We start from the raw sequence: 26,904 nt of genomic DNA, 5'->3' as shown, positions 1-26,904 counted from the left end.
TTTCATCGGACAGTTCACCACAGACATACGTTACACTACTGGGGAGGAGAACATCGCAGCTGATGCTTGTTCATGAATTGCTTCAATCACTATACCTAAAACTGTTACCATGGAACAAATATCGGAAACCCAAAAATGTGACGAAGAACTTCCACACATTAAGAATACGTCACTTGCACTACGAACAATAATGTTGCCCAATGGTAAAGAACTCGTTTGCGACATGACTGAATATATGGTCCGCCCATATGTACCTCAACAACTACGACAAGCAATTTTCAACTCGCTACACAATCTAGCTCACCCTGAAGTTCAAGCAACCCTTAATTTAGTAAAAAAAGCACTTCATTTGGCCATCAGTAAAAATGGACGTAAAGATCTGGACATCAGCATGTATTCCTTGCCAACGAAGTAAAGTCTGGAGACACATCAACAGTGCAGTGGGACATAATACTCCAACGGCAGCAAGATTCAGTCACATTAACGTAAACATAGTTGGACCCCTACCTCCATCACAAGGATATCGCTATTTACTAACAATTATTGATCGTTTCTCCCGATGGCCAGAAGCAGTTCCATTAGCTGACATCACAGCAGAAGCAGTTTCATTTGCCATAGTCGCAACATGGATATCTGGTTTTGGCGTGCCTCATATCATAATCCTGATCGTGTAAGGCAGTTTGAATGTCAAATTTTCAAATGTCCACATTAAAACTACAGCATATCATCCGGCAGCAAATGGAAAAAATTGAACGCTGGCACCGTCAATTAAAATCTGCTTTGAAGGCACAGATGTCTGATGACTGGATTTCGAAGCTTCCTCTGGTCTTGTTAGGACTTCGTTCCTACATAATTCCGCAAATCAATACCTCGCCAGTGGAAATGACTTATGGCTCAACAATTAGGTTACAGGAGCATTTCTCAACGAACAGAAATTAGTAACTGACATCCCAACCTTCGTTTTCAAATTGAAGGAACAGCAGTCCCAACAGAACATCACGACCACAAATATATATCTTTATTTACCCATGGCTGATGACGAGCAAGTTCGTTTTCATTCGACATGATGTGGTCAGAAAACCTCTTCAATCACCATATGACGGGCCATATCCAGATCTGTCTCGCAGTTACAAACACTTCGAGGTGAAGATGCCAACAGGGAAACAAACTATTAGCATTGACAGATTGAAACCTGCTTTCCTTCTGACAGGCCAATCATCGGACAACATGGAAGACACATCTGGAGAAACCACTTTGGACATTCCGTCGAGTTCTATTCCAAAGACTGTCAACCTTCAGAAGACGACAGGCAGCAATCAACCCAAGACACCTGCACCACGGATCGCCAGATCAGGTCGAAGGGTCACCTTCCCTCGAAAATACATGGACGCCGTCACTGCGGAGGGAGTGTGTGGCGGACTCGAGTATTAATATACGCATATAAACTCCTTGAAATTTGTCTATGTTTTGAAGACTTCTAATGTTATCTATGTTATCTCTCTGATAATTATTCATGTTGTACGTTCGTCCCCACGATGCTTTGAGTGTTCATTAAACACATAATACATCACCCCTTTTCAATTACTGTATTTGTTTTCTATAAACATCATCAAAAACTACAAATTCATTAAAAACGCAAGGTTAAAAGGGATTTAAATGCGTCTCATCTCGGATTCTCTAAGTATGAGACGGTGTATATAATCCACAGTTTGAAGTCCCTACGAAGAAAGGTCCTTGGCCAAGCTCGAAAAATTAAGAAGGAGAGAAATTTTTTTCTATAGGTAGATCATGGGGGTAACATTAAACTCCAAAAAAGAGAGGGTGATAGGAAGGTGTTTAATCTATAAACCCTTGACGATTTGAATGGATTAAATGAGACTGTGTAACTTTTGTGTTCTGAGAAAAATAATTTTTAATGCAATTAGTATTTACTGCGGGTACCAGAATGTAAGAGGGTTAAACACTAAAATTTCGGGGTTTTATGTTTACAATAGTGAATCAGAATACGATATTCTGTTGATTACGGAAACATGCTTACAATCTCATGTTGCTAACAGGGAACTGTTTAGTGGGGATTTTAATGTGTATAGAAAGGATCGTAGAGGTACACAGAAAGGAGAAAAGGCATTAATATCTGTTAAAGTGTCTATAGTATCAAGACAAATAACATTATATTTTGGTGATACTGAAGCAGTTTGTGTAAAAATTATATTTCATGGTCACAGTTATGTAACAATGTCAGTGTATTTTCCACCTGCAACCAAATTGGAAGCATATTTGGACTTCTATAGGTTGTTTGAAGTTAATAAGGACCTTTTAAATTTAGATCTTATTATAGCTGGTGACTTCAGTTTGCCATTAATTACTGGTGAGCAAAGTAATCTTGTAAATTTTGGACCTGCATATAGATCCTTAGCTAAGTTTATGTCACTCTATTAGTTGCAATTGGTCAATAATATTCTTAATGCAAATGGAAATACGCTTGATCTTATTATTACGAGTGTTAACACATTAACAGTATATAGAGATGACTGCCCCTTAGTTAAGGAGGATAGTTATCATCCAGCAATTGTAGTCACGCTACTATTAAACAGAGAGCGTATCCATGTATCACAACGACCTAAACAATCTAAGCAGTTATTTCACTGTAGAGGGGCTAACTTCTTTCAAATGTATAAAATGTTCGAGCTAATGCATTGGTCTAGGATTGTAGAATTTACAGACGCTGACCAGGCTGTTGAGTATTTTTATGCTCAGGTACACTCCTTATTTTTTGAAACGGTACAAATGAAGAATTTTCACACAAAGAAAAATATCCTCCATGGTTTTCTAAAGACATGATAAATAACTTGTAACTGAAGGAAATCCATAGAAAGCGAGGGAACTATTCAGAAAATAGTAGGGTAATATTTAGCCAGTTAAGGAGAGTAACGAGATGTATAATCATTAAAGCGTATAAGAATTATATTTCTAGACTTGAAGAGAATATCAAAACTGATGTAAATCAGTTCTGGAGCTATATGAAATGCAAAAAAAAAATACCCAGGAAAGTCTGCAACAGGGCATGAAATTTAACAATATCTCAATAATAAGAAAAGTATAGCTGATGGCTTTGCAACCTTTTTGGATCGGTATATTTGAAACCTCCACCAACGTCTGATATTCCTGATTTATCTGATTTATATGTTATTTATCCGTTATCTTTAGAATTCGTGGATGAAAAGGGATATATGTTAGCTATTTAAAAATGAAAACCTAAAAGGTCATGTGATGTTGATGGAATACCGCCGTTCGAGCCTTATATAACATTGTGGTAAAAAAAAAAGCAAACCTTTCCATAAGTATGGAAGATAGCGAAAGTGTGTCCAGTTATTTTTAATGTGGGGACAGTAAAAATATTGAAAACTATCGCCCTGTTTGTGTTTTATATGCACCGGCTAAAGTATTTGAGCAAATAATATACACGCGTATATTCAATCATGTGAGGGTCGGTATACATATTAATCAGCATGGTATTATGCCAGGTAGAAAACTACGACTAATCTATCAAAATTTATACAATATGCGTATGCCGTTTTGAATAATCAAGGACAGGTCGACGTAATATACACAGATTTTTCAAAACCTTCGACATATTAGATCATGGCATTTTAATGAGAAAATTGTCATGCTTTGGTCTGACCCCTCCTTGGTTAAAACTGCTTGCATCTCATCTTAGTGCACGGAAACAATATGTTTGCTATCATCAACATGAGTCTTATGCATACAATGTTACTTCTGGTGTACCACAAGGGTCTAACCTTGGTCCTTATATACTTTATTTTATATATTAACGATTTGCCCACTAGAATTAGGTTTTCTCGGTGTTTATTATACGCTGTTGAAGTCAAAATTTATAAAGAGATAAAAAGGTTGATGATATGTTGAAATTACAATATGATTTGGATTACTAATACACATGGAGTATTGAAAACTGTTTGCAACGTAATATCAATAAATGCTACTTCCATCAGACTTCAAATAAGAAAAATAGATTGAATTATAAATGTAAAATTAATAATGAAGAAGTTGTTCACCCTGTTAATGGCTTAGGGGTAATTGTTATAAGAAGTTTATCTTTCTAGGTGCACATTAATACAATGGTTAATGATTCCTATGAGAAAATGTGTTATTTAATTAGAAATTCAAGAGATTTCACTAACACGTATGCACTCACCTTATTGTTCAATAGTACTGTCCGATCAAAACTTGAGTATTCATGTATAATTTTGTCTCCATGTTATAAATCTTCTGGAAATCAAGTTGAAAGAGTGCAGAAACATTTTTTTAATATATCTTCGCTATGAAAAATATAAGATATAAGAAATTATGTTTCATATGAATTTTTGTTGAATGAATTTAAATATGCATCGCTAGCCAGTACGCTATGTGTCTCCATAAGATTGTTAATGTTGAGGATAATAGTTTGCTTCACGAGTTATGCTTTGATGTTAGAAAAGGAAATTTAAGATTTCGGCAATTGTTTATAACTCCAGTCTCCAAAACTGTATTTTTTCTTATTTTTTGCTAGTGGTTTTACGTCGCACCGACAGAGATAGGTCTTATGGCGACGATCGGATAGGAAAGGCCTAGGAGTTGGAAGAAAGCGGTCGTGGCTTTAATTAAGGTACAGCCCCAGCATTTGCCTGGTTTGAAAATCGGAAAACACGGAAAAACATCTTCAGGGCTGCCGACAGTGGAATTCGAACCCACCATCTCCCGGATGTAAGCTCACAGCCGCGTGCCTTTAACCGCACGGCCAACTCGCCAGCTACTGTATTTTTAAGAACTCGCCGTTTATCAATATGTGTGAAACATACAATAACTTAATTAATAAGTATCATATAGATCTTGAATTTGCTTATGAATATGACATATATGTAAATATCTTAAAAGAATTGTACTCGTCGAAGTGATTTGTTTATATGCATAATATTTACATGATTTGTTTACATTTTTTGTTTGATGTATTAACAGACTTCTGTATATGTGATATTATTTCATCCATGTCATACAGAGCATTATCATCTCATTTACATAACATTTTCATATTATCTTCTTTTTGATATTTCTGTGTTATTTGTGTCAAATAATTTGTAAAAGCCACTTATAATTGGAGTGTGTCTCTGTTGGTGGCACATTTATTAAATAAATCATCATCATCATCATCTGTTGACCCTCTAGGTTCGGCTTTTCCCTCGTATTCAGCGAGGGATCCCACCTCTACCGCCTCAAGGGCAGTGTCCTAGAGCTTCAGACTCTTGGTCGGGGATACAGCTGGGGAGAATGACCAGTACCTCGTCCAGGCGGCGTCACCTGCTATGCTGAACAGGGGCCTTGTGGAGGGATGGGAAGATTGGAAAGGATAGGCAAGGAAGAGGGAAGGAAGCGGCCGTGGCCTTAAGTTAGGATAGCTGAGGTGGGAATCGAACCCACCTCTACTCAGTTGACCTCACGAGGCTGAGTAAACCCCGTTCCAGCCCTCGTACCACTTTTCAAATTTCGTGGCAGAGACGGGTATTAAATAAATAAATAAATAGTGCACATTTTGTACTTTCTTCCTGTTAGGGCACATTTTGAAAGTATTTTGCATCTTGAGTGTAGATATTAGTTTCTGCAGGACAATGTTGGAAAATTTGGCACGTATTTAAGATAACTTAAGTGCTGGAAACCTGTGCATGACTCATGTCGTATTCAAGAATTTGAACTATACTGGTTTTTGATAGGTGGGTAGCGGGTTTAAAATTAGCAACACCAGCACTACATCCAGCCATAGTTTTGTCTACCTGTAATCCAGTTAGGTATGTAGGCTACTGATTCCTGGAATTTCACTTACGACAGGGCTGCCATTTCCCCACTTCGTGAATAGTTAAATACAATGTCCTTCCATGCACTATTAGTTGTTATCAGTCCTGCTTCGGTTGTGTTGAAAGAGACTGTGGTTCATAGCACATTAAAGGACTGGGTTGTTGCTACTTAATGTCTAACGCCTAAGGAGAAGAGAATTAACAATTAAAATCCCAAGACCCCGACGGGAATCGAACCCGGAACTGCGAGGCGCGAAAACCAGTGAGCCGGAGTACAGATATTCCTGTGCTGCAGATTTCGTGACTCGCGACTTACATTGCATACCCTGCAGTCCTGAATGGCAACAGAGTGGCTAGAAACCATCCCAGCATTTCTTGGAGACCAATGAGAAGGTTCTCACACGTCCCAACGCTACAAGAGCAAATCTCTTCCTTCTTCCCAGACGGAGTGACGCGAACGGCAGACTACGGTGACGTAGATCCTGTCTGAGATCCCGGTCAAGTTCAGAGAACTTTACTGGTAGGCGGCACGCCTCGTCGTGGAGATACAGGGCCTCCCCGGTAACTGACGTCACTTGAGTGCAAGGCCACGGGCAAGCCCCGACACCTGAGTTTCGAAAGCAGTTCCTTTCAGTCGACTGGTGCCCGTTGTACCATATGAAGAGTGTTAGGTATCCTCCAGTCACCGACCAAAGCGCTGCTCAAAGTCGCCACTATCCACAAAATCAACAAACAGATAGATTCGAATCCTACATCAGCATCTCACGTATCACCTCCAAGAAACTATTTGAGTGATACAAATATTATACCGGGCAAGTTGGCCGTGCGGTTAGAGGCGCGCGGCTGTGTGTTTGCATCCGGGAGATAGTGGGTTCGAATCCCACTGTCGGCAGCCCTGAAGATGGTTTTCCGTGGTTTCCTATTTTCACACTTGGCAAATGTGGGGCTGTACCTTAATTAAGGCCACGGCCGCTTCCTTCCAACTCCTAGGCCTTTCCTATCCCATCAAGACCTATCTGTGACGGTGCGACGTAAAGCCACTAGCAAAAAAATGCAAATCTTATCCCTCTCCCACCTGATAACTTACTTGTTGAATTTTTCTTTAAAAATACACTTTTTTTGGGAATAAGGTCTGAAAAAACTACAACCAAAATATTTCTGATGATGATGATGTTTATGCTTGGTAAGAAGTTGTGACTGAGTTTTTTGCTGAAATGCTGAATTTTTAATTCGTTGATATTAATGTACCCCAGACTTCTGTGCTATTTTTTGGATTTCGTCATTTTTAAAGGACTACCGTGGCATTTAAATGTCCGGTTGACAGCTTTGCAAACGCCCCCTTCTGCTGGCTTTAACATAACACCTTTATGCACTTTTCTTGCGGTAACGTTGATGTCATCCTTTGAACATAGCCTCCAGACCTGCATAGTTCTGCCATCTAGTGAGTAGGCCTATACGAAGTACAATACTTGAAATAAAGAAGGCTCCAAGTCCCAAAATAATAGTTTTGAGGAAAATGAGTTTAAGGTATAGAAGGCACTGGCGTGGAGCATAGAGCATGCCGTCAATTGATAGATATTGTTACTAAACCACCATTCATGGCAGCTCGAGCATTTTATACATTGATAGGCTTGGCGTGTAGATTCTATTTTATACAATATTTCAAAATGTGTAACTTGAGCGCTTAGAGTTTTATTTATTTCAGGTCTTCATTATTAGGCAAAATATAGAAGTGCTATTTATATGAATACATTTGAAGGAATTGAGAAAGAGAAGAAGTTAGGAGGTCATGTCCCGATTCGTTGAGAGTGGAAACCAAAGACTTTAATATTACTTATCTAGACTCACAGAGCGCGCTGATGCTATGCGGAATATTGAACACTTTCGCGCATCGCCATGTTGCGGGCGCTTCAGCTTCGAATGCATGGGTAGCACGTGATAATGTTTACAGTCCCGTGCATGTTTTCGATTTTAATCATGTGTGTTAGTGGATCTGTTGTAGTATTATATGCGACGGAGTGATAATATATTGTCAAATATTTTCAAGAAATGTGGGAGCTGATACATTACGGTAGTTAAATTGATCGGCAATATTAGGCATTAAGTTAGGCCTTACGTGTGAAATAGAAAGGTATTCACGAATGTGAATTCGTGTGCAGCCTTCATTTGTACAGATTGTTATCAGAAGGGATCTGGTATTTCTTTTCACATACGAGTAGAAATTGAACTGTTATAAAATAACTTTTAATTGCCATAATCAAGAACTGAACAGGTTATAGGGTGGATGATTCAGAGAGCAGAAGGACATGAAATTTAGAATTTTTAGACTTTTCTTTTTCTTGTTTGCCCTTTTCCAATTCATCAGGGATAATTGTTTGGAACCAAACAGCTGTTCTGGAAAAGATTACGTGATTTTCATACAGACTGTGTAGACCTACCGTTATTACAAATTTGATAAACCTGGGCCTAGAATCCGTAAGACATGATTGATAAAGCTTGATATAACGCTTTTAATATTAGGGTAAAGTACTGCTTCAAATTAATATCAATTATCTGAAAAATGATTTATTATTATCGTATGTCTTAAGTTCTCAATTTTTTTACACTTGCTTTATAATAAAAGAATACAATTGTTAATACGGTGTTCCATAAAAATTTGACAATGAAAATAAACATGAAAATCGACAGCCTGTTTCCAGTCATTCGACCGGTTCAGGAATGGAATGACAATATAAAGTCTAAATAAGGCTCATTATAAACTTGTCAATCCTAGTCTGTATTAGAAAACGCTAATTAGAATAACTGTTTAACTATGATATTAATCTTCTTGCAAGTGTTTAACATTCAACTTCAATTTTTTCTGGTGTAAATCATGGTGCCCATATTCGAGAAAAATTAGAATGCACTTTCAATTTTTATTTGTGCTCAGATAATGTTAATTCAGATTGAGTTTGTAAAAGCAGTAATACCGGTATTTAAAAATATAATATTATGAGGAGGGTTTCACATCTTAAATTATAACTTTCTTACTTAAGCCTAAACGACTCAGAGAAACTCAGACTAACCCCAGACATTTATTTAATTTTCAGAAATACACAATAGAGGCAGACTAGCGCCAGTGTGATTAATGTCAGGCAGCATTTACCTAAGTCCAAATCACATAGAAATGACAATTTAACTTCTACTAATCCAATTACGTTATTTCATATCCGAACCAAACCAAACCCCATGGCCTACGAAGCAACCGCTGCTCAGCCTGAAGGCCTGCACGAGGTGTCATGTGGTCATCACGACTAATCCTCTCGGCCGTTATCTTACCGTCAGATAGTACCGCACCAGCTCGATAGCTGCAGTCGCCTAAGTGCGGCCAGTATTCGGGAGATAGTAGGTTCGAACCCCACTGTCGACAGCCCTGAAGATGGTTTTCCGTGGTTTCCCATTTTCACACCAGGCAAATGTTGGGGCTGTACCTTAATTAAGGCCACGGCCGCTTCCTTCCCATTACTAGCCCTTTCCTGTCCCATCGTCGCCATAAGACATATCTGTGTCGGTGCGATGTAAAGCCTATAGCAAAAAAAAAAGTACCGCAATTGTAATCACGTAGGCTGAGTGGAATTCGAACCAGCTCTCAGATCCAGGTAAAACTATCTGACCTGACCGGTGATTGAATCCCGGGCCACAGGGTAAGAGGTAGACACGCTACCCCTACACAGCGGAGCGGACATTTCATATTGAGAAAATGACAAAAAAATGTATCCGATCGTTTTAGAAAGATTTCTGCAGTCGTGTACGTTTTAAACAATATGTTCAGAGAATTGAGTAAATCTTGCTGTAATGACTTATAAAAGAGGAATCATAAGCTATGTACCTTTCATAGAAAGATTTTATTTCACAAGTTTCCTTTTTGTTGATATTGAAGATTATTGCTATCGGTACAGGAGTTTGTAATATTTAATGTGCCCTCCAGTCCGCTAAGAGACAGGCAATTTTTATCTCACGGTATGTAATCGTACTTTAGTTGTAGACTGCTGTCATTTGAACATGTCTTCATATTTTCAATAAATCAGAAGTGTAGAGTCTGGATTTCAATTACATGTATCTGTTCCGAATGTTCAAACAAAACAGTTACAACATGACCCTTATATTAAAATGAGCGATATTATCATTTATGAGGTACCCGTAGGCCTGTATACTGTTCTTTCTGTTTTCGGGGACTGAAATTCAAATAGATATGTGTTTATTTATATATATTTATTTTTGTAGTAGTGTATTTTTTAGTCTTCTTATTCAGTCTCGAAAGGTTTTTTTTTTAATTTTTATGTGCGCCACGTATGGGCTATCTAAAGGATTTGTATAGATTGTTCAGTTTTTTATACAGAAGTACCTTTTAATATTACCACTGCCTTGACATTACGTACATTTATTGCGTGTGTACACGGTAGTCGGTATAGGCTGTCATTAATTTACTAAGGCGGGTGTTTTCATATGTGCGAAATGTAACTTCATGCATGAATTCCATGCGATCTCCTCGTCAAGCTGAAGAGCGCCCGCAACATGGCGGTACGCGCATGGACATGACTTCCCCCGTCACACGCTTCTGCGCAGCCAGCGGTGTGGGGCCTTGGTGGAAACAATACAAAATTGAGCAGCTTCTACAGAAAACCTCTCTCATATGGATGCAATGAAGAGGGCCATTTATTTTTCACTGCATTGCTATTCCTCTACAGACCACAAAAAAGCCACTACAATTGCCCAACTGGCCTACAATCCTGCTGTTTTTAAAACAGAAGCATTGCTAAGGGAGGAACATAATGAGCCACAAGGACAGGAAAATTCAGTTTTCCCCAAACTTGTGGAAGTAACAGACCCTTTATATGAGAGGTTGTCATCAGATCAGCTACTGGCTCGCTGTGTCAGAGGTGGCACACAGAACTCTTAATGAAAGTCTGCATTCTGCTATTTGGAGAAGGTTCTATAAGGAAACATTCATCTCTCTGAAGAGGATGCAATTAGGGGTTTGTAATGCTATTGCCGGGATGCTGCGACACTCAGAAACTGAAGCAGTAAAACACTGGTGAGATTACTCCAACAACTTCATGGGTGATAAGTAGGGCCCGGACTTTTGTGTAATATCAAAGTACGAATTAAGTAACTAAACATGTAATATTCATAAAATACCGTATGTGATAAGATTTACAAAAATATATTCCTTTTATTATGACTTATGGTTATGATATGAGACAATACAATTGTTGTAGCCGGGCTGAGTGGCTCAGGCGGTTGAGGCGCTGGCCTTCTGACCCCAACTTGGCAGGTTCGATCCTGGCTCAGACCGGTGGTATTTGAAGGCACTCAAATACGTCAGTCTCGTGTCAGTAGATTTAAGGGTACGTCAAAGAAATCCTGCGGGACTAAAATCCGGAACCTCAGCATCTCCTTAAACCGTAAAATTAGTTAGTGGGACGTAAAATTAATAACATTATTATTACTTTGACATCAGTATGGTGTCCGTTAATGTGCACTGCACCGCCAGTGGTACCTTCCCCTGTGCAACTCTGAGTGCAATAAGCACAAGACTAAGGAAAAAGTCTAGTACCTAAAATACGCGTATGTCACCATTGGTCCGGGACCACCACTTTAGTTTTGTCTTAGCAGCCGTAAGATATTCCTAGTAGGTATCTACAGCCATTTCTACAAAAATATATTCCTTTTATTATGACTTATGGTTATGATATGAGACAATACAATTGTTGTAGCCGGGCTGAGTGGCTCAGGCGGTTGAGGCACTGGCCTTCTGACCCCAACTTGGCATGTTCGCGAGTAGGGCGAGTCTGATGGTCTTGATGGCCAGTCTAAAGAGAATGAACTCTATAAATATCCTTCCTATAGTTACTATGAGCCCCACTTGTGAACCAAAAACTCACGGACTCCTGGGCATCCGTGAAATCAATTAAGATAGTATAATCCCAATGAGATGGGAACTAACCTGTGCCGAATGGTAATACATCAATATTTTGAGTGTCATGTTTATGTTACACTAACGTAACACTAATGTAAGTCAAACGATAAGAGATTATACTACTGTATTTAACTTGCAGGTGAACACATACGCAGAGCAAACACGATGTCCAGTAAACTGTTAAGAGCAATGTCCTTCATGCTGATAACCACAATAGTAACAGTGTGGGGAGAACCATTGGATCTAAAGGTAACTTCCTACGAAAATACACCAGGCATATACTTCGAACATAAATGAAAAGTACAACTTTCTGCTGTAGAAAGGAAATTATTCACGTATGTGCAGTTAAATCGATAATCAGAACTGTTCATTTTAGCCCGTAAGAAACTATAAAATGCACAAATATGAACAAATGGGCACAAATCGAACGAGAAGTGCACTTACCTTGTGAACACAATATAAAACTAAAAGATCATCAGCTGCAACATATTCGGCGAATAAGGCAACTAATAAGAAAAATCACTAAGTTAAGAAAGGAAGAAACCGAAGGAAATCGGAATAATACCGAGCTCGATAGCTGCAGTCGCTTAAGTGCGGCCAGTATCCAGTATTCGGGAGATAGTGGGTTCGAACCATACTGTGGTAGTCCTGAAGATGGTTTTCCGCGGTTTCCCATTTTTACACCAGCCCTGTCCTGCCCCATCGTCGCCATAAGTCCTATCTATGTCGGTGCGACGTAAAACAACTTGTAACAAAAAAAAAGAAATCGGAATAAAAGTTGATTAATAAATGTCATGAGCACTAGAGCAAACCCCTGTTTGGAACCCTAGATCAGGGCGATACAGATTATCATCAAAGCAAAATTAGCGAATTCGAAAAGAACAATATTATCTATGACTAGGTGCAGTGACCGACGTTGACGGGACAATCGTATAGTAGGAGCTAACTCCCGTATGTACAATATTCAGGCATGCTGTTGTATTCGGGACGCAGCAGTAATCCCATCTATCATAGATGAGTGATGGCAGAAGAGACAAGTCACATCACAACAATGCCCAATGTAGAGTTATTGTTAGATCAGTTTTATGAGCTTTAGATATTGTAGGCCTTCACATTTCGTCTTCTTCTGACTCAGGGGGTATTAGAGCATCTAATTCAAAGGCAGCCCTTACATCTTTCATGACTCTCTCTTGCCTTATTCGTTAAGGAATTGTTCCTTTACGATTTTTTCTCATGTTTTATAATCATCATCATATTGTTCCCTGTCGAAACGGACCGATGAACACACGGTTGTACACCTTAAGACAGAAACCATCGTCAGTCAACAAGATTAATCAATATTTCCCTGTTAACAATGCTTGACGTTGATATGGAATTTTTAAATATCTTATTTATTTAATTTCTCACAATTTACAAGGTATAAAAACAAACAAACAAACAAACAAAAGTAACACAACAAACAAATCACAACCATCACGCTATCTCTTGTTACAGTAATATGTTCTCTTGTCACAGGTCCTTTTGATATTTGAACAATACACTTTACATTATTTTTCTCTTACACTATTCGTCTAGAAAATAGCCATTTCAACTAAGGGAAAAAGAAAAAACAATGGCGAAAAACACTGCACTGTTCACTGCACGATCGTTTGAGTGTTATAAAGCAGCACACTGGAATTCCTTGACATAATGTATCTCTGTCGGTGGCACACGTTTTAATAACTTTCGTTTGGCATCTTTTAGAAGGCAGATGAATGAGTTCAGGGAGTACTGTTCATTTTTCTGTATATAGTAAAGTTACCCCATGACAAGACAAGTTCGCGAAAATTTCAATTGCTAAGTACCGAAATCGAGCTCTACAGCTGTTCTGTAAGCTTCATTAGGATGAGATGATAATGCCTTCCGTCTTAGCACAGAATAAATCAATTCCCAGACAACTTTGACCCTCTCACGGTTAGCAATTTTATGCCTCTGTGAGTCCACCTCCAGACATTTTTACAGAGTGGGGATTGGGTGGTGTTGTGACGGAATTTGTTATCTTCTGTTGTAATAATTTCGTTGTTTTATATGCGGCTACTTTCCAGACAGTCGGCATATAGGGATTTTTGAAATTTCTCCAGATATCATTCCATTTCCTATTTGGATACTTCGCCATAATCTGGGGTTGTGTTTCGTTTTTCTCTAACACATGACCGTACATTTCTCTTGTAGAACGTACGTTGTTTCCTGACACTCTTATCGTCTACACTACCGCTCATTAATTTCAATACACCCTGGTATTTCAGATTTACAACACAAATCAATGGTTATTTCTCACAAAAGATAATATATTAACTTACACATATATAATACAGTCACAATCATTATATTTTACTTTCATCAAAGTATCCTCTTTTGGATTTAATGAATGCCTCACAAACTCGAGGCATGCGGTCAATTAGTTTTTGTAGGTATCGTTAATCTATATGATTCCAAACATACTGTAGTTAACAATATTCCAGAGATGTTCCTTGCTGGATATATATGCGGTCAATTAGTTTTTGTAGGTATCGTTCATCTATGTGATTCCATACATACTGTAGTTAACAATATTCCAGAGATGTTCCTTGCTGGATATATTAACTTCCCTGATACGTCTGTCCACTTCATCCCAGACCATTTCAATGGGATTACAATCGGGGCTTTGGGACGGCCATGCCATATCTTTGTGTACTTTCTGTTTTTCCTTTGATGCAATATAGTTTGTACAGTATGCCGACCGATGTTTTGGGTCATTATCCTGTTGTAAGGTGGAACACTTTCCCTATTAAGCGCAATCAACTTGGTATTGCATGATACTGAATTATGCGCTGGTACTGCTTCTGATCCATACATCATTCTGTTTTCATAATGTCGCCAACTGTATCTCCGGAAAAACATCCCCAAACCATAATAGAACCTCCACCGTGTTTAACTGTAGGTAGAACACGCTGCTGGGCTACCCTTTCCCCTACAAATCGGCGAACAAATATTCTCCTTCTGGTTCCAAAAATCTCGAACTTCGATTCATCGGTGAATAACACCTTCGTCCACTCTTGCGATGTCCAATTACGATGTTTTCTGGCCCATTCAAGTCTCTTCTGTTTATTTATGGGCCCTAGAAAAGGTTTTCTTTCTGTGACACATCCTTTCAAGCCAGCTTCAATCAGTCTCCTTTTTACTGTTGCAAGAGATATTGTTGTTGTGTTCATTTCTACCAATTCTGCACGAATTTGGGGCGCTGTTTTGAATCTATTTCTCTTAATGGTAATTCTGATATATTTGCCTTTGTCATCACTTTTAGTTGTTTTACGAGGTGGTCCTGGTCGTAGTATGTCCTTATTGCTACCTGTTGTCTTCTGGCGGTGAAAGGTGTATTGAACTCCCCCTATAGACATACTACACTGTTTCGCAATTTGGCGAGTAGATAAACCTGCTTGGCTAAGTGCTACAATTGCAGCACGTTTTTCTATGGATATCTCCACTCGTGGAGCCGTACTAGCGATGTGCACACTTCAACTGTCACGAAAGAACTGACATGCAGTAACCACATGTTATGTATCGTAGCAATGCTTGCCGTTCGCTGCAGATATCACATCACTACAGGGAACAACACAGGTGCACCAAATGCGGCGTCCGTCGGCAAATAGGTAAACAAACACATCCGATAGGTACATAACGTTTATGTACACAAAATTGTTTGTTGGATACTATTGTATCTCGATGACCACAAACATGAATCATGACATGTGTACAACTGCTATATTCTTCCTTTGCTTCCTCAACCGTACCCACAGTATTATACCTTATCTACAGAGAACTAGATGTCAACTATTGGGTGTATTGAAATTAATGAGCAGTAGTGTATATCGCTTACATACATACATTAAGTACTTCTTCTTCTAAACTTTCGTGTCGGCACTGAATAATTTGGGCTTTGCTGACTTGTAGTCCAGAAATACATATCATGATTATCTCCTAATCCTGTCTTAGCAATCATTAACTCTCGCATTAAGAGCGCTTGGCATTTTTCACCGACTGCAATGAGACTCAGTCCTCCTTTATCTACTGACTTTCTCACTTGTAATCGTGCTGCATGAAACATATATCCTCGCCATAAATAATAACTAATACATAGTTCAACTCGCTGACTTATTTTTAACGGCATTAGTAGAATTTTTGCCGCATATCACAATTTAGATAAGGTAAACAGGTTTATATGCCACACCTTTTGAATGATGTCAGGTTTCGACTAAATCTGATTGACAATGTAGCGCGTACCCTTGAAACTACTACGATTGTCCAGTTTATGTTAATGTTTTGGGCCATATTAGAGGTGAACACTAATCCAAAATCTTAATTCTATCTTTAATGGGTACTGACGCTATTGTCGTCTCTTTGGACCAGCTGCCAAGTAGTAATATCTCGGATTTATGATAACTGAGTTGAGCGTTAGAGGCTTTCTCGTAAGTTGTTATTATGCACTTCAACTGAGGGGTAACGTTTGGTGTCTGCAGTAATATGGTGACGTCATCAGCATAGGCTGAAACCGTGAACAGGCTATGGAGACTGGGTATGGTGCACATTACAAAGTGGACTGCCCGAAGAAATGGCTCAATACTTAAAGAAAAAAGGAGTCATTGATAGGGGACATCCTTGTCGTACCGTTTTTTTAGGTGGAATTGGTCTGGAGAAATGTCCATTAAGAAGTACGCGAAAGTGTGCAGAACTATAAAGGGTTCGAAAAGTATGCATATTGTGGTTGGGAAACCCAAGCGTTGCAGCATTGCTAACAAGTACCCATGATGCACTCTGTCGAAAGCTTTCCGGAAGTCCAGGTTGAGAATCGCGCCCATTTCAGTTGGTTCTGCTTCAAAGTGTAACACTGCATTTCTGACTGTTTGCAAGATGTGAGTTATTTTCCTTTCGGGAATAGCGCATGTTTGTCCTACTTTGATGGTGTTATTAAGGTAAGGTCGTACTCGTTTTTGCCAGTGTTTTCATGAAGAGTTTGTAATTTGTGCTGAGGAGTGTTATCGGGCGAAAATCCGGTAAAATACGTGGTGCTGGGACTTCGGATATATGGATTCTAATTCCTTCATTAAAGCCTGTGCACTCTTGTATATTTGAAAAAAAATTATTTGCATCAGTATTAAAAGGGTTGTTTTCATGATATGCCAGTACTTTTTGTAGAAAACGTAAGTCAGGCCATCGGGGCCTGGAGCTGATCTGTTACTGGCTGTTCGCAGGGCCTCGAATAGTTCACTTTCTTCAATTAGACGCAAGAGGTGCTGCCTTTCATAATCATTAACTTATTGATCGACAAAAGATAGAATGGTCGTTTGATCTAGCAGGGAATTTGCCTAGTCCTGGAACGTTTCACTAAAGTATTTCTCAGTTTCATTTAGATAGTCTTTGGTATGACAGAGTCATCTGTTGTATTATGTATGAAGAGTAGGTTTTATATTGCTCTTTCCGTTTCTTTTTTCATTGGCTACATGATAGAGCTGTGCTTTTTCTTCTGCTAAGGGTGATTTAGAACACGAATGAACTAAGGATCCCTTTAGGATGTTTTCCTGAATAGCTGTTATTGTTCGTTTAAGTGTGACTGTTCGACTGTTTACGTTGTAACGTGCTTGTTGGCGCAGCAGAAGGTCACTTAACATCGTGTAGTAGGAGTATAGAGTTTTCCTTCTGTTACTTGCATTTTCTGCTCCATATTTCCTAAAGAAGGTTTGAATCGCTGGTTTAACCTTAAGCAACCATTTGTGAACAGTTAAGGATCCCTGTTTTCTGAGACGATTGAGCATATCTGACCACATATGTTGAAAGTTCTCTTTCACTTGCTCGTCATCTAGCAACGCATTATTACTTTTCAATATATCTTCCCGAAAGCAGGTATTCTTCATGTGGTACTGATCTTCATTAGGACAGCGTGGTGATCACTGAAGGGTATTATTTTAACACTGATGCCATATACATTGGATACTTGGTCTCTGTTTATGTAATATCTATCAATTCTTGAGGCAGATACTCCTCGGAAAAATGTAAATTCTATGAAATTGCCGTATTTATTTTCCCATGCGTGGCGAAGCTGATATATCTTTCCAAGCGCCGGAGAAGGGTTGAATTCTCCTCTCTGGGCTTTTGCGTGTAAGACGCAATTAAAATCCCCACCGAAAATTAAATCTTTGTATTTATGTCGTAAATAGAAAGGTAGTTTAGAGGCCAGAAACTCCTCTCGCTCATGGCGACGATGTGTTCCTGAGTGCAGGTAGATGTTTATGTACAGTGTGTTATCTTCTCTTAGTATGGGCGTGATCCTCCCACTCGGGCGTATTTCACAAATTTTAATGCTTAAGCCAGATCTGTATATAATTGCAGTACCTCCCGAGTCTTCTCCAGGATTGGCAATATATTGGTAATTGTTCTCAAGGTAAGGCAATGCAAAGACGTCAACTTCTTGTAGGAAAAGTATTTCAGTGTCATAATCTCTAATAAATTCTTGTAATAGTACCAGTTTGCTATGACTTCTCATCCAATTTACATTAAGCGATTCTATGGAATGAAGAAGTAGAATGATTAAGGAAAATAACACGGCGCCAATCATAATGATGAGTTTGGAGGTGGAGACGAGTGCGAAAGTTATTTATTTGGAACGTGTTTGATAATTTTAGTGCCTTTCTTTTTATCATTTCGTCTACCGGCCGCTTTAACCTAGGATCCCTTTGGCTAACTTCAGGTAGTTTTGTTTCCGTAATTTCCATTTCTTCTTCCGACTGAGATTTCTCTTGTTCGAAGGTTGGTGATGTATTATGCTCTTCCCTATTGTGAATGTTTCCTCTTTGTCCGTTGTTGGTGGCGTCATTACATCTCCACCCTCTCTTTCTAAATCCCGAGATAATGGAGGCTGTAAGTGATGATGGTTTATTTCTTGGGATAGCTGTGCTTATAGTAATACATCTGATTTAATCGCAGGTGGCATTTCCAGTTGCGGTATTTGATTATAATTATCAGTATTTTCTTTCTCAGTTATCTGTCCCCCCACTTGTTGACCTAACTAACATCTCTATCTACCTGTGCGACCCAGAAGTGGCCGGAGTAGTTTTCTGTTGATCATTTTGCGTTGCCTGTGTTGCTTCGTGTAAGTCACTAGGTGATGAACAGAGTGAGTTGTCTTCAGGTATATATCAACTGTGTGCCTTGCAGCGGAAAGCGCTGTGTCGGCAGTTTCCCACTCGCCAAGGTCGCCCAGGTGGGACTAGCTGGTAGTTCGGTTAGCAGGACAGGTTGTTTACGTCGTGGGAATTGACTCCGTAAGTGTCCCACTGCATTACAAGACGAACAAGTAGTAGGCTGATTTTCGTAACTGATCAGGGTTTTATGCCAACCAATATCTAAGCAAGACGGTATATGTTGCTTATACCTTAATCGAATTCTCGCACACCATTATGAACCTTGTATCGGAAACCTGACCTCCATGTTTCATCCTGAATCGAAAAAATAGTCCCATATTTACTAATTCGTTCCGCAAGTATTCTATGTGGTACCTCCACCGGAAGATTAAAAATTCTCACCAAATTTGTACCAAGACCAGCAGAATCAATAGTCACTTTACTACGGAACCCATTACTGTGTAAGAAGGAGTGCTCACCTGCAAAATCCTGTAGCAGTTTTTCAGTTGTTTCCTGCTTCTTGCATTTTATGTACACTTGCCTTGATATACCATTAAGCTGGATCATCTCGATGTCACTTTCTTCGAACTTCAATGTGCCAAAAATCCAATCATGCACTTCGTATGGGGCTGGTCGGGGCGTGTTTCGGTCGGTGAAGTTGATCACAATCGTAGTCTTCCTTTCCACTAGCATGATGACTTTTTAACTATAAACAATTAGATTTCTTTTAACAACCCTCTATTTCACCAGTGTCAAGAATTTATCAGTGAGTCACACACAAGTAAAAACAGACTCGTTAAAGGGTACACTCGGTTCGTGAGCTCTTGGGCTGGCCTGACTTGCACGTACGCTGGTCCAAGCTGAACTGTCTAGCCGGGCTGAGTGGCTCAGACAGTTGCGGCGCTGGCCTTGGCAGGTTCGATCCTGGCTCAGTCCTGTGGTATTTGAAGGCGCGTAAATAGGTCAGCGTCGAGTCGTTAGATTTAAGGGCACGTAAAAGAGCTCCTGAGGGACAAAATTCCGGCATCTCAGCGTCTCCGAAAACAGTAAAAAGTAGTTAGTGGGACGTAAAGCAAATAGCATTATTGATATGGACTAAGCAACAAAAGTCTCTATTCATTGTTCTATTATCATAATCGGTACGGTAAAACTGTATAAGACATAAATGATAAACTTGTGTTCTCTATAACATCTGTTACGGTATGCAATACTTTTCGAAAGGACCAATAACATAGGGTTTTTTTATTTTAGGCATCTTCCCCTAAAGTACCATTTCATTCAGCGGGAATAAACATAATTTATAATACAGTATAGACTGTAAGGTATTCCCAGACTTTACAAGTCGATTTTCATTAAATTCTGTTCGCCCATTTTCTCGTGGTTCGGCTTTGATATGGACTTAGCAAAAAAAATCGAGATTCACGAATATCTCTGTTATCATAGCCGGTACGGTAAAAATGTATAAGACATAAATGATCGGAAATTTAATTCTCCATAACTTTAGTTTTACAGTATTTATCGTTAAGACCATTAATAACATAAATATTTGAGAATCACATTTTAGGCCTTTCCCTAAACTACCATTTCACTCAGGGTGAATACAATTATTTACAGCCTAGATTGTAGTGCACCATTCTCCGGCTTTACATGCCGATTTTCATTAAATCCTCTTCAGCCATTTTCTCGTGATGGCTGTGCATGCATACAAACATATAAAAGCAAAGCAAAGAGCAAAGTCATCTCCGTACAGGCCATGAAGGCCCTTGGAGGGGCTGAAGGTAAAGAAAGGCTTCCACCATTCGTAACATCGGCACGTGATGGCGTAGAGTGGTTAGCTCTACGCACGACCGCCTTTGCCCCCAGGAATTAACCTGGTACTCATTTTTGGTGTAGGCTGAGTGAACCTCAGGGCCATGTGCACCTCCGGAAATGGAAATCTCGTTTCTTAAATTTTACGACTTCCTGGCGGGGATTCGAGCCCACGTCCTTCCGGGCGAACCGAGTACGCCTTTACTGCCTCGGCTAGGCAGCCCCTCATACAAACATATAGACAGACAGAAATGGTGGAAAATTAGAAAATGTATTTCCTTCCTACTGTAGACACGACCGATACATAAATACCAATCTTTTTAAATTCTAAGCAATTTACAGACAAAACTCTTTTTTTATATATAGATATGGAATCTAAGGAACAGATGATTTTCGTTAAATCCACCCTCCACGAAATCAAAAACGCCCTATGTGACATCGCAGCCAACGAAGAGAGGCTACGTTAAAATTTGGAACAGATTAAACAATATGTGCAAAATGAGACAATACAAATCTCGGAGACCTCGAAAATATTGTGAGATGGACAGCAGGCAATGGTATGTTGATAAACGGGGCTAAAAGTCAGGTTGTGAGTTTCACAAATAGGAAAAGTCCTCTCAGTTTTAATTACTGCGTTGATGGGGTGAAAGTTCCTTTTGGGGATCATTGTAAGTACCTAGATGTTAATATAAGGAAAGATCTTCACTGGGGTAATCACATAAATGGGATTGTAAATAAAGGGTACCGATCTCTGCACATGGTTATGAGGGTGTTTAGGGGTGGTAGTAAGGATGTAAAGGAGAGTGCATATAAGTCACTGGTAAGACCCCAACTAGAGTATGGTTCCAGTGTATGGGACCCTCACCGGGATTACCTGATTCAAGAACTGGAAAAAATCCAAAGAAAAGCAGCTCGATTTGTTCTGGGTGATTTCCGACAAAAGAGTAGCGTTACAAAAATGTTGCAATGATTGGGTTGAGAAGAATTGAGAGAAAGAAGAAGAGCTGCTCGACTAAGTGGTATGTTCCGAGCTGTCAGCGGAGAGATGGCGTGGAATGACATTAGTAGACGAATAGGTTTGAATGGCGTCTATAAAAGTAGGAAAGATCACAATATGAAGATAAAGTTGGAATTCAAGAGGACAAACTGGGGCAAATATTCATTTATAGGAAGGGGAGTTAGGGATTGGAATAACTTACCAAGGGAGATGTTCAATAAATTTCCAATTTCTTTGAAATCATTTAGGAAAAGGCTAGGAAAGCAACAGATAGGGAATCTGCCACCTGGGCGACTGCCCTAAATGCAGATCAGGATTGATTGATTGATTGATTGATTGATTGATTGATTGATTGATTGATTGATTGATTGATTGATTGATTGATTGATTGATTGATTGATTGATTGATTGATTGATTGATTGATTGATTGATTGATTGATTGATTGATTGATTGATTGATTGATTGATTGATTGATTGATTGATTGATTGATTGATTGATTGATTGATTGATTGATTGATTGATTTGATAGTCTGAGTTACAAATAACCTTAAATAAACATTTGATTGAATTACAAGTGTTTCTACTGCAGCTACATGAACACTATCAAATTATTCTAAATGTAGGTAGATGGGAATTGTACAAATACAAATTCTGAGTCCTAATGACGTAGTTAAGGCTTACAGGAAATCACAAGTTAATGTTAATAAGGGATTTGATCTGCCATATCGTCGGTGAAGAAACCAAACCTTGTATTCCACATTGCTCTTCCTGTCCATTATGTTCCTTAAGGCTGGTCACGCCTCCCAGCCACATATGGATACGCGGAGTATCAGAAAAATGTTCGTTGTGTTGATTTTCCTATGCTGATGTGTAAAAGAAAATGAAACCAGTCATAAGGAAGATAATGCATAGTAAGAGAGAGGTTTGGTTTCTTCAACGACGATATGGTTTAAGAGGTAGTTATTGGGTACTTCATATTATAACAAATCTCTTCAGTGAGTGCCTATTTGCCGAAGGACGCGTCGGTGTGTTAAAATCTCCCCTAACCAATAAAATAAAATACAGGTTATATACAGTACAGGTATCCCTTTTCTTACAGTACATTCTAATTGACGAGGCAGAAGGAACTGCCTCCTCTTTAATGGTGTAAGTGAAACCTCTGACGAGGACACCTACGCTGTGACGCTTTCACTATATCCTCATACCATCCAGTGTTGTCACTTGAACAGTCCACTTTGGCGAACACTTTGACGAAATTCAGGCTATATTTAACAATAATAGTGTCCATTTGATAGGAATTAGTGAAAGCTGGTTATCGCTTTCAATTCCAAACAACATGGTTCCCCTTGATAGTTATAATCACCATCGTCATGACCGCACCAATAAGATGGGAGGAAGTACTGTTCTCTGCTGTATAGACGACTTGAAGAGCCGTGCCATTTGTACCTCATCGTCCGGTGAACTGTCGAGGACGGATTTTATGTTCGTTGAAGTAGTTGCCAGTGCACAGAAAATACTTATTGGAATGGTTTAACCGACCACCTAATGTATCTTATTTGACGAGTTTGAAACATACCTGCTTAACTTGCTACCAGCCTAACAACATGCCATTATATTAGGGGGCTTTAACACTAATCTTCTTACGAATAAGTACGATACTATGAAACTAGAAGACTTGTTATCTCATGTGACTTGACTGTCATTCCCTCTGAGCCTACTAACCATGTACATACTGCCAACAACATTTCCCACGCCTTAATAGATCTCAAAGTGACTAATAAACCTCAGAAAGAGGTAACTAACGGACAAATTTCAATACCGATCTTATATTTCTCGCTCACTCACTTCGCGTTCCAAAATATAAACCTAGGTATATAACGTGCAGGGTATGAATATATCGACATGTATGAATTAAGATATGATGCCTACAATATTCCGTGGAATGACATTTTAAACCTGACAGACATTGATGCAAAAATAAATAAATTTAATTCGTTAATACACAGTCTATACAACAAACATGCATCAAAACGACAGATCAGAATATCACGCAAACCTAGTCCGTGGCTAACTTCTACAGTTAAAAATATGATGTCTCAACGTGATACTCTTTATCGAGATTACAAACGTACTCATGACCCAAACGACTATGAAAATTACATAATAACTAGGAATAAAACTAAGAAAAACAGCCGTAATATTTAAATATGTTCGCGAATCAGTAAGTATCATAAATACGGCTAGTGCCTGGAGGCATCTCCGAGCCATGGGGATAGGCAAACCAGCGAACAGCTTCAGATATATGACATTCCACCCGACGATTTAAATGCGTATTTCACGGAAGAGAGAGTTCATTCTAACCAGCTTAACAGACCACACGATCACCTGCCTCACAAAATCGCCCCTGCTTTGCTTTTCGTACCGTCAGCATTAATGAAGTTAAGAAAGTCTTGTATTATATTAAATCCAAAGCAAGTGGTGTCGATGATATTCCTATTACTTTCATACATAATATTATTGGCGCTATTCTACCAATTCCCATCCATATTTTTAATTACTGTCCCAAAAACGGCAGATTACCGGCAATTTGGAAGTACGCTAATGTAATTCCACTTCTACAAACTCAGGTTCGAAGCTTCTATTCGATTACCATCCCGTTTCGATTCTCCCTGCTCTTTCCAAAGCGTTAGAACGGGTGGTAAATGCTCAAATATTGGATTACCTGCACGCTCATTCTCTTCTGGACCCGCATCGATCTGGCTTCATGAAGAGCCATAGCACAGAAACTGCCTTACTCAAAGTGACTGAGGACATCAGACAAGCAATGGAGAAAATCAAGTGACAATACTCACACTGTTTGACTTCAGCAGTGCTTTTGACACGACAAACATCCAGACATTGTTGAAAAAACTTGAATCGTTTTTCGGCAATCAAGCTTTAAAATTTTTCACCGCATATCCTACAAATCGTATGCAACGTGTTATAGCACAATATACTGCTTCACAGTGATGACTCCGGATAACAGGGACTCCCCAGGATTTTGTTCCTGGTCCTCTTTTGTTTGTCCTATACAGGGTGAAGCGTAATTCGCGCACTCGGGCGTCGCAGCGCGACTCCTCACATGCCAGCAATAAAAAAATGTCTCTTACAAATTTTCGTCTAGCGAGTATATCCGGTAGAAAACGAACGTTGAAGAGTAGCAATCTGGCAACACTGTAACCATATGTAGGGTAACTACCTCTGTCAGCACGTTCTCGACGTGCTGTGCAGTTGCTGCAGTGGTTAGAGTTTTTGGTTGGTATGCAGGAGGTCGATGGTTCGATCCTGGGTTGAGGCGCTTTTTTTATTTGCTAATTTCCATCTGACATTCATCATCATCATCATCTGTTTACCCTCCAGGTTCGGCTTTTCCCTCGGACTCAGCGAGGGATTCCATCTCTACCGCCTCAAGGGCAGTGTCCTGGAGCCTCAGACTCTCGGTCGGGGGATACAACTGGGGAGTATGACCAGTACATCGCCCAGGCGGCCTCACCTGCTATGATGAACAGGGGCCTTGTAGGGGGATGGGAAGATTGGAAGGGATAGGCAAGGATGAGGGAAGGAAGCGGCCGTGGCCTTAAGTTAGGTACCATCCCGGCATTCGCCTGGAGGTGAAGTGGGAAACCACGGAAAACTACTTCGAGGATGGCTGAGGTGGGAATCGGACCCACCTCTACTCAGTTGACCTCCCGAGGCTGAGTGGACCCCGTTCCAGCCCTCGTACCACTTTTCAAATTTCGTGGCAGAGCCGGGAATCGAGGGAATCGAACCCGGACCTCCGGGGGTGGCAGCTAATCACGCTAACCACTACACCACAGAGGCGGCCCCATCTGACATTACCTACTGTAATACAGTAAGACACCGTTTCTGAGGTCATATGTATCCTACATTTACAACATTTTGTAACGCTGAAACAACAAATACCTGGTTAGACTAATAAGAAATAGACAGCTGAAACAAACAGGTTTCACATCTAGTAGATGAAGTGCTGCAAATAAATTCACGCTCACGACGTGGAAAGGACGCCTTTCAAAACTGACCAATGAAAACGATTGTTCGTCCATTTCTAGGATCGTAGTATGCAAGTGCAAATGGTTTCTAGAGGACCCGCTGCAATCGCTGTTGACGATAAAGATGCCAGATACCATACCACCTGAACTACATTTACGAAATAAAAAAACATCCGCCTCATCCCAGGATCGACCGCTCGACCTCCTGCATGCTAACCCAAAACTCTACCCACTGCACCAACTGTACAGTACGTCTTACGTCTGCTGATAGAGGTAGTTACCCTACATGTGGTTACAGTGTTGCCAGATTGCTACTCTTCAACGTCGTTTTTCTGCCGAATATACTCGCAAGACGAAATTTTGTAACAGATATTTTTTTGTTGCTGGCATGTGAGGAGTCGCGCTGCGACGCCCGAGTGCGCGAATTACGCTTTACTCTGTATATTAATGACATCTCTTCAGTAATAAAGCACAATAGATATCACCCTTGTGCGAATGACCTCCAAATTTACTGTCACGTTGGTAGTAAAGATATATCGAACGCGATACGTGATGTAAACACCGACCTGCAACAACTCAGTATGTATGCCAGTGATAACGCTCTCCTTCTCAACCCCAAAAGGGCCCAAGTTATTATAATCGGTACACAGGGATTATTGAGTTCCCTGTCTAAAAACCACACTATTCCTCCAGAGACTTTAAATGTAACCGTAATTCCGTTTAGTAAATCAGTGGAGAACCTTGGTAGGACTCTGACTGAAACTGTTGACTGATCTGCACATGTAAGTAATACATGCAGAAAGATGTACGCGACTCAACACCCACTCAAACGGCACAAGAACGTATTGACACAAGACTTTAGGATAAAACTGACTGGGACTCTTATACTACCACTACTTGACTATTGCGACTTGGTCCTCATTGACGCAGCTAGTAATCATACTATAAAATTGCAAGTAGCATTGAACTCTAGTTTTCGGTTTGCTTTCACCTTGAGTTAGGATTCTCACGTAACTCCTAGGTACAAAACTGTTTCCTGGCTGAAACC

The sequence above is a fragment of the Anabrus simplex genome, chromosome 2 (genome assembly GCF_040414725.1).
Source record: "Anabrus simplex isolate iqAnaSimp1 chromosome 2, ASM4041472v1, whole genome shotgun sequence".
NCBI lineage: Eukaryota > Metazoa > Arthropoda > Insecta > Orthoptera > Tettigoniidae > Anabrus > Anabrus simplex.
Note: the sequence above shows the minus strand (reverse complement) of the source record.